A 9,370-nucleotide genomic window follows, 5' to 3' on the forward strand; every position below is an offset into this window, starting at 1 on the left:
TACATACATACATATGCCTGTGTGTGTGACTAAAAATACAAAGAATAAAAATCTCAATTTTTCAAAAGGTTAAATCACGGAGAACAAATATCACATTAAACCAAGAAGAGAGATGCTGATCTAAGCAAACATGAGACAATTCATTTCATTAGGGAGTATAATCCTCCTAAAAAATAAAAAAAATGCAAAAGAAATGAGCGCGAGAAACAGATATAGAAAAAGAAAGAACCCGAGAAGGGACGGAAAGCAAAAACACAGGGGAATAAGCGGAGCTCCTTAAAGTTCACATCCCCAGCAACATCCAAAGGATTATTTTCACCCTCTACCGAAACACTTCCTAGGGAAACGTTAATGTTATTCCATTCTTCTTTCGTGGGATGGCAATGTGCCAGTATTCTAAAGACATCCACATTTCGGACGAATTTTCTTCCGACGAAGGTGCAAAAGCCATGACCGCCAAATTGTAAGGGTTGAAGTGGCCCTGGGCGGAGGAGGAGGAGGAGGAGGAGGAGGAGGAGGAGGAGGAGGAGGAGGAGGAGGAGGAGGAGGAAACTGAAAACCTCCCTGCACAACATCCTAGTGCCTCAGTTCGATTCACGGGGCTTTTGAAGCTACCGGTGAACTTACTTTGGGTGTCAACGAATGAAATGTATAAAAAAATCTGAAAACAATAGAGAAAATGTTGCGACCGAAATCATTCATTTTGTTCTCTCTCTGTCTAACTAAGATCAGCTCACATCTCCTTGTGTTTTAACAATTCAAATCTCTCTCTCTCTCGCTCTCTGTGTAAAATGTCCCTCGTGACGCAGTCTGTTGGCCCAATAAAGCCAAAAGCGAAGGGTCAAAGCTGAAACCTTTTGAAATGTTTCGCTCCTCGGCTAAAAACCCCATAGCTGCAATTCTCATGGCTGAAATATCGAGGTATTGTGGGGTTCGCTCTGATATTCAGGAGGTGTTTGATATGCAGCCAAAGTGTCGACGCCAGGCTAAGTCATTTTTAAAGCTGCAAATCATTATGTATTGAAACGGCCAATTCCACAAAGCTCACCCATGGAATTCTTAAATAGAAAGGGCTTTCAATAAGGAAAATATCATGAACCACCCCATCTTGACGGCTCTCCCGCGGAATCCTTAATAACTAGGGCGTTCGACAGGGATCCCTTAAATAATGGATTTTGATAGCATGGACCTCCAATATGGGGGACAAATTTAATGTTCAGATGGAAATACCTGGTAGCCACTTACCGGGTTTTCATTTTCCAGTGTCCATCCGCCCTTCTAAAGGGCTTTTGAGTCACCTACACAAAGCAATGGTAGATTTTTCAGGAAATCGGCTTCCCCTCATTGCAAAAGCCGAGGTGCTATGACGGCAGATTAGCATACGAAATAAATACGAATAAGCGGGCATGTCGGCTCTGACAGTGTCTGTTATTAGGACAGGTCTCACCCCGTTCCGATTACTTCACGTCAATAACTTTTCATTTTCCACACACACACACACACACACACACACACACACATATATATATATATATATATATATAATATATATATAAATTTTTGTATGCCAGGGTACTTTAAGGTTACGTAAGGCCAATAAATGCTTTATTGTGTAACATGAATATTATTTTCGATTACCAGAGCTGGACAAGGATGAAAGTGGAGAGTACATTTGGCTATTGAATAGAAACTAATGCTAATGGGAGTATGTAACATAAAAAAAGGAAAAAGGGCTCCCTTATTATAAATGAAGAATGGAAAACAGAATGCGATGCACGCCCCCACCCCCAAAGAGAATAAATAATAAATAAAAGTAAAAGATATTCAGAAAACACACACTTCACTCAAAATGTAATTTACTTTATCGAAGAATACTACCTGACCCCTCCAGCAAATTTCATTATAACTCATCGAAATTATTTAAAGAAATCTCGTGGGCCATGGGGTGAATATAAAACTGAAAAAAAAAACCTGGAAGAAGTTCGACCGGCAGGGAGTTTTAATGTTATTTCTGCAGAATTGAAGACCATATACGACAGTTTTAACTTCCAATAACCTTTTTTTTCCCTTCTTTGACAATACTGCTAAAAGTACTGATTCAATAGAAGTTTGAAGAAACTGACGCTAAACGAATAAAAATGAAAATATACGAGGAGTTACAATAAGTACGAGAAATAAGGAAGGAAATTTCTGGGAACATCGTAGCTTCGACCTTAAGGAATTAAGTTTTCGTTCTGTTGAATTAGGATTTGTAGGTTTCACTTCAATTCCTTGACTCAACAAGCTGTGCTCACCAATTAGACCAAGTTGATACGTGATGAATATGGATTGCTACTCGACTTGCAACAAAAATCCCCGATCCGAAATCCGGTGAAGTAATATTCAAGTACCGAAGAATACGGTCCCAAGAGATGACAATTGTATAAAATTACAGTCAACAAAAATAATGGTGAACCTTAAATAAAGTTCACAAGGAAAGCAAGTGTCAATCTCAGCTTTTAAATGAAAGCCTCTAATTTTAAAACAAAAGGTGGAATTCTCTGCCCCCTCAGTATTTCTTGAAATATTTAAAATCTTTTAAAATGACAGCATCATCTGAGCGGCCGTAACTGTCTCAGCATCATCATTTGATTAAAAAAAAGGCATAGGAAAATGTTATATTATTTTTAATATTTTACTCAAAAAAATTATCCAATACAGTTCGTGATACTTGGTAATATAAGACAGGCTCACACACGTGTTTATGTGGAAGACAGAAATAACCACCGTGTACTCTCTCTCTCTCTCTCTCTCTCTCTCTCTCTCACACACACACACACACACACACACACACACAAACACCGTCTATTATCTTCCTCTCTGTAGTTTGCAATCATTCCTCAGGGCAAACATAAAGTGACTATTTTAGCGGCCCACTGAATCTGTAGCAATTCTACCTGTGTATCTCAACATTCCCAAACCTTAGCCTCCCAGTAATCGTTCCTCTACAGTTTATTAAAGCGCTGTGACTCTGAAACTACGTTTCGGTGCGATAAATGTTAAGGTCTTATTCATTAGGAAACTCACCACTTTCTTCTCTCACTTGGTCTCTCTTTATTCAGCATATTAATTTGGAAGGCTTTTATTTATTTTTTCGTTTTGGCTAAAGAAAATGAATTACGAATTATTGGTTTATAATAACACTGGATCTTTCCTAGATAGAAACACCCAAGGGTTTTAACCCGGTATGTATCCAGTTTCGCGGCGCGTTTAGTACAAGCCCAATGGGGATGACCGTAAAAACATAAACAAAAGACTGTAAATATCATAAAGATAATGACCCTCAAGATATATTAGTCTTAGATAACGACCCCTGAAAACCCTTGGGGGTCACTATCTAGGAAAGATCCATATAATTAAACTTGAGAGTAAAAATATTCGACAACTGAAACATAAACCATATTCATACATATTTTGTATATAGAATTAAAAGAAAAAATGTATTTAGGAGCAAGTACACATACACTACAAACAACTCAAAAATGACCTGCCACTTTCCCGCTGAGTTTGAAAAACTTTCCCTTCTCCCATTAACCTTTTAAGTAGCATCTGCGTGTTAACACCCATAGTCCAGGATTGTAAAAATCGGATTGGTTGGCGTCTTTCCCTGTCATCTCTCATCTTTATTATTATTATTATTATTATTATTATTATTATTATTATTATTATTATTATTATTATTCAGTAGATGAAACCCATTCAAATGGAACAAGCCCACAGGGCCACTGACTTGAAATTCTAGCTTTCAAAGAATACTGGTGTTCATTAGGAAGAAGTAAGAGGAAGTAAAGGGAAATACAGAAAGAAGAGATCCAACTTATTTAGAAAAAAAAAAATTAATAAATATATAAATACAAAAAATGTATTAAAATGCATGAAGAATGGTATTAGGGTAGTAATGCATTGCATTTTCTCTTGAACTTCTGATTGACTGCTGTCACTTCTATCTTACCTATTTCTACACTCCCTTCATTTTTCAGTCCTTGGGCTTTCCTCCGCGAAGACTTTATCCAAGAAAACAATTAGATAGAACCAAGCTTATAGAACGGGATCAGTAAGAGCAAGAAGGTGTTCGTCACCATATGTCACCTGCATAACTATGAAATACGACAGAGAACTGCGCAGAGAATTAAGACTGAAATGCTTCCTGGCAAGTGAATAGCACAAAGCCCAACATCATAAATTGGAAGGATTGATTCTTGTTCCGTAGAAGACTTTTCACAGGAAATTTCATGACGATTTGCCAAAAAAGTTTTTGCAAATACACATCCCACAAGATGAATGTTTCCTCCTCTCCCTTTGTCAGACCTGGATCTGGAACACCACCAAAGTTTAATAGGTCGGAACTCGACCCCTGGCTGACCCCACATATCAACGTTTCTGAGTAACAGCGGTAAACATCAGACATGCAGATTAAAGACATACGTAAATGTGATTCTGATTGAAATTTAAGCTACAGGAGGTAGACACATACGCATTAACAAATTTGCAATATTAAATAAAAACTGATCAGGAATATTAAAACTACTTAATATACATGAAAGACTAAAAACAGGAAGTGATTCAAAGGCTGGTTTCCTGCGAGTCTCATAAAATATGAAATACCGGATCAAGCCTCGATTGGCAGTACGCCACATTATGCAGAGAGAGAGAGAGAGAGAGAGAGAGAGAGAGAGAGAGAGAGAGAGAGAGAGAGAGAGAGACTACTTACTGTTCATAAAAAAACCAAAAACTTAATAAATGTTCAATAAAACACAAAACCCTACCAAAGCAAACTAAATAATACAGCTTATAAGATATTTACTAAAGAACTGAAACCACTGAGCTGGAAAACACCGTCTAAGCGCTCGAGAATAATCCACACTAAAATGGCTGTGGCCATTCCAGAGGAGAAAACGGGAAACAAATGTATCCCGATCAGCCGTACATTTAGCAAGATGAATGTCTCATTTCGGTATGATGGAGGATGGCCGGAACCTGACCCACTCTTTCTCTTTTTGGAGAGAGAGAGAGAGAGAGAGAGAGAGAGAGAGAGAGAGAGAGAGAGAGAGAGAGAGAGAGAGAGAGAGAGTTCGTAATGATAAGTAAGAGGGAAAGCTACAGAAGTTCGCAATAAGTGTTTGCATACTTAGACATGTTCAGAATTATCCACTCCCACCTCCGAGAGAGAGAGAGAGAGAGAGAGAGAGAGAGAGAGAGAGAGAGAGAGAGAGAGAGAGAGAGACTACTTACTGTTCATAAAAAAAACCAAAAACTTAATAAATGTTCAATAAAACACAAAACCCTACCAAAGCAAACTAAATAATACAGCTTATAAGATATTTACTAAAGAACTGAAACCACTGAGCTGGAAAACACCGTCTAAGCGCTCGAGAATAATCCACACTAAAATGGCTGTGGCCATTCCAGAGAGAAAACGGAAACAAATGTATCCCGATCAGCCGTACATTTAGCAAGATGAATGTCTCATTTCGGTATGATGGAGGATGGCGGAACCTGACCCACTCTTTCTCTTTTTGGAGAGAGAGAGAGAGAGAGAGAGAGAGAGAGAGAGAGAGAGAGAGAGAGAGAGAAGAGAAAAGCTACAGAAGTTCGCAATAAGTGTTTGCATACTTAGACATGTTCAGAATTATCCACCCACCTCCGAGAGAGAGAGAGAGAGAGAGAGAGAGAGAGAGAGACTACTTACTGTTCATAAAAAAAACCAAAAACCAAAACTTAATAAATGTTCAATAAAACACAAACCCTACCAAAGCAAACTAAATAATCTTATAAGATATTTACTAAGAACTGAAACCACTGAGCTGGAAAACACCGTCTAAGCGCTCGAGAATAATCATAAAATGTTCAGAATGTATCCCGATCAGCCATTTAGCAAGATGAATGTCTCATTTCGGTACCTCTTTTTGGAGAGAGAGAGAGAGAGAGAGAGAGAGAGAGAGAGAGAGAGAGAGAGAGAGAGAGAGAGAGAGTTCGTAATGATAAGTAAGAGAAAGCTACAGAGTTCGCAATAAGTGTTTGCATACTTAGACATGTTCAGAATTATCCACCCACCTCCGATAAGTTTGTAATGACGTGTTTTCATACAGAGATATGTTCTGAATCCTCCATTACCAGCAATGTGTGTATGTGTGTGTGTGTGTGTGTGTGTGAGAGAGAGAGAGAGAGAGAGAGAGAGAGAGAGAGAGAGAGAGAGAGATTCCGTGCTTGTTTTTAAATACCGAGCGAGGTCCTCGAAAGAGAGTTTTCTGTAAACGAGAGAAAGGGGAGAAAGAGGCAGCCTGAGACCCAGACAGGAACGAATCTAAAAAAGGCGAGCGTTTAATAAGAGCGCCTTAGAGTCTATTCCAGTAATGGGCATGATGGGGAAATATTGGTCAGGTAAACAACGGCGCTTGTAATATTTCCCCCTCTCTCTCTCTCTCTCACTTGCAATCCTGCAGAGGATTTTCGGAATCATCATGGGAATGGTCGCTTCATTTTATCCTTGAATAAACTCTCCGAGGATACAGTGGTAAGGAGAGAGAGAGAGAGAGAGAGAGAGAGAGAGAGAGAGAGAGAGAGAGAGAGAGAGTATATGTTAATGCATGTCCATCACACGCACAATATTAAAGCATTAGCATGCGAGAGAGAGAGAGAGAGAGAGAGAGAGAGAGAGAGAGAGAGAGAGAGAGAGAGAGAGAGAGAGAGAGAGAAGAGGAAAGATTTTTGCCTTGTAAATAATTTTTCGTTATAATCATCGGCATATGTTAGGTATTTTTTATGCACAATTAACTTGTCATGCTTCTGCGAATACAATAACCTACTCGCAGAAGCCTGACAAATTAATTGTGCACGAAAAATGCCTAGCATAAGTCGATGATTATAACGAAAAATTATTTACAAGGCAAAACGTCTGCCATAATTCTAAAACAATGTCGAAGTGAAAAATGAAGTCAATAGATTTACTAGCTTGTATTTTATCTCCGTGAAAATGTTTTCCTAATTTTCTCATATACTGTTTATGGTCTCCCGGGGAATTCTGAAGTTACTTTGTCTCTTAATTTGTTCCTAAAGCCGTACCTATTAATTTTATGTGATTTTCTTGAAAATTTTTCATATTCGAATTATTTTTGGTATTGAGGGTTATCAATTTTTCCAGTTACAATATTTACGTTATCTTTTTTTTTAAACCCAAAAAATCACTATTCTTTGATCGTCCACTTAACAGATCCATGCATGAATGACTACATCGATGATCACTACTGTTACATAGCTGCGTTAGTCGTATGGGTGAACCAATAAATCAACCAATGATAAATGGATTTCCTTTTCCTGACCCTTCGCAAAAGATGTACTTGAAAGTGAAACGCTAATGATTTGAAGGAAACTATTCAATTGCTCATCTCATCCTAGAACTAAAGCAGTTCAGGACACAAATATACGTTCAGTGAACCGCGTTTATGTAGTAAACCACTACAGTACTTCTAGGGGATGTGGGGCAATACAGCCGGCAGGAAGAAAATACAGAATACAGTAGGGCAATGCAACAGAGGAGAAGGTAATATAGTAGAAAGGAAGAAAACACATATTTTAGGAAAATGCAGTAGAAAGGAAGAAGATATAAATTATACTACCAAAGGGAGCAGACAGGATTAAAATACAGGACAAATCGAGGAAATGGTGACACTGTTTTTGATGGGTATACAGCACGTGAATAAACAAAGTTAACCTAACTTAATTTTCTTCTTAATCTGTGGAATTCCAAGCAGTTTCTAAATTAGCAACCTGTGTTTCTAGCATTATAATCATTTCTCCTTCCACTGCTGATTTCATTCGGTTAATTGGAGGCGCTCCACAAAACAGTAAAGTTTTAAATGAAGTGTCTCATCTCTGGTAAACAGGTACTACACGAACATCCATCTTCGCAGCTTTCAGCATCTAGCAGTCAACCTTTGCATCCAACACCCTAAGTGTCTGTTTCTTGTGCACGGCAAAATGGACGTCGAGCATGTTCGCGAATGCATGAAAAAGCGAGTGCAAATTTGCAAAAGTTATGCACAAATACAAATAATATGTAGGCTAATTGGAGTAAAGTTGGGAGGAAATATTCCATAAAAAATTGCTCGTGCGCGCAACCATGATTAGTTCCCCAATCCAAGGTAATCTGTGTATAGCCAGAGGTATTTCCAATATCAACAAAACATTTAAATTTTATCAAGTTTTCCCGATGCACAACGTTGAAAAGAGGTATCGACAAATGGAATTCGTCTGATATAAAATTTATATATATACATATATATATATATACTGTGTATGTGTGTGTATATATATACATAGAATGCGTGGATGTTTCTGTATGTATGAATGCAATGAAAAAGTAAGGAGAGAGAAAATGACTCCAGTAATGATAAATGTTCGCACACACACCGAAGGGGTAACATTCCCAAAGGAGGTGCACCAGAAAGACGCGATGAGGATAAAACGGTAAAAAGAAGGAAATGGGAGAGCGCTAAAATATTACAATCTAACCAGGAGATTTTTTCCTTCGATAAAGGAAATGGGAAGGAGAGTAAATAAGATAGAAGAGCGCTGATAACGATGTCTGGCAGAGTCAGGAACGACTCGGAATCAAAGAGGAGAGAGAAAGCGAGAGATGTGGAGGAATAAAGGAAGTGCTTGGCAAGTATAAAAGATGAGGCAAGCAAAAGGAATTAGAAGGTGAAAAGAATAATGTAATGGGAAAAATGTAAGAGGAAGGTGTAAATAAAAAAAAAAGCTCCGAAGTGGAATAGTTAAGCAGGATGAGTGAAGCAATGGCAGACAAATAAAAGTTTGAAGAGGTAAAATAAAGAAAAAAGGGGAAGCGGAAAAAGAAATCGTCGGGTAGACAACAAAGGCGTTGTTAACAGAGAGAGAGAGAGAGAGAGAGAGAGAGAGAGAGAGAGAGAGAGAGAGAGAGAGACGTGTCATGAAAAAAAAACCAGGCAATCAGAAAAATTTCTGTCACTAAAAGGGCAGCCAAAAACGACTCTCCTCTTCGGAACTCTCCTTCCTTCCCCCTTTTTTCCCCTCACCTCCTTCCCATCCCCAAAACCATATCCCTCCCGTGCCCTTCGTTCACCCCACAACTAGACGAGCGGCCAGCCAGGGCGTCTGAGACGTCTGTGAGAGCGCCAGGGGAAGGAAAAAAAATGAGACCCCCCCTTCTCCTGGCTGGGAAGTCTTGGCGCCACACATCATATATTCATCTTCATGCTTGCAAGAGAAATCGATACACATCTGGCTTTTCGATCTGCGGGATTAAGCGACACTGGGTCTGGCCTTACTACGATGAGTGTCCGCCTGTGAA

The 9,370-nt window shown here is 38.8% G+C and overlaps 1 protein-coding gene across 2 annotated transcripts in view; it reads right to left on the minus strand.

Moving 5' to 3' along the window:
* Positions 1–9,370, minus strand: part of LOC136848077 (extracellular serine/threonine protein CG31145) — a 694,897-nt gene that overhangs the window by 108,984 nt on the left and 576,543 nt on the right. The window lies entirely within an intron of this gene.

The sequence above is a fragment of the Macrobrachium rosenbergii genome, chromosome 18, assembly GCF_040412425.1.
Source record: "Macrobrachium rosenbergii isolate ZJJX-2024 chromosome 18, ASM4041242v1, whole genome shotgun sequence".
In the NCBI taxonomy this organism is placed as follows: domain Eukaryota; kingdom Metazoa; phylum Arthropoda; class Malacostraca; order Decapoda; family Palaemonidae; genus Macrobrachium; species Macrobrachium rosenbergii.